This window comes from Penaeus monodon, chromosome 33 (assembly GCF_015228065.2).
Source record: "Penaeus monodon isolate SGIC_2016 chromosome 33, NSTDA_Pmon_1, whole genome shotgun sequence".
NCBI classification, from domain to species: Eukaryota; Metazoa; Arthropoda; class Malacostraca; order Decapoda; family Penaeidae; genus Penaeus; species Penaeus monodon.
Genome location: NC_051418.1, coordinates 2,603,751 through 2,604,003, shown reverse-complemented (window position 1 = coordinate 2,604,003; position 253 = coordinate 2,603,751). Strand labels below are relative to the sequence as shown.

General features: G+C 59.7%; 1 non-coding gene across 1 annotated transcript in view; it reads left to right on the top strand.

The window, feature by feature from the left end:
• LOC119594454 overlaps positions 1 to 253 on the top strand; it is a 5,654-nt gene that overhangs the window by 3,445 nt on the left and 1,956 nt on the right. The window contains exon 1 of the ribosomal RNA XR_005230624.1: positions 1 to 253. This exon is cut by the window's left edge and continues 3,445 nt beyond it; it is cut by the window's right edge and continues 1,956 nt beyond it. This is a non-coding gene — a ribosomal RNA (large subunit ribosomal RNA).

Genomic DNA, 253 nt, shown 5'->3' with positions numbered 1-253 from the left:
TTAGTGCTTCTCTCCTTCCTTCCTTTCAGCCTTAGCCCTCGGGAGTCGAGATGCCTAACCCAGCGCGCCCGCGTTGCGGGGGGGCAGTCCGTACCTTTACTCCGCAGCAGGTCTCCAAGGTGTTCAGCCTCTGGTCGATAGATCAATGTAGGTAAGGGAAGTCGGCAAGTTAGATCCGTACTTCGGGACAAGGATTGGCTCTGAGGGTCGAGCCATGCCGGGCCCACAGCCGGAAGCGGTCCCTCGTTCCCCT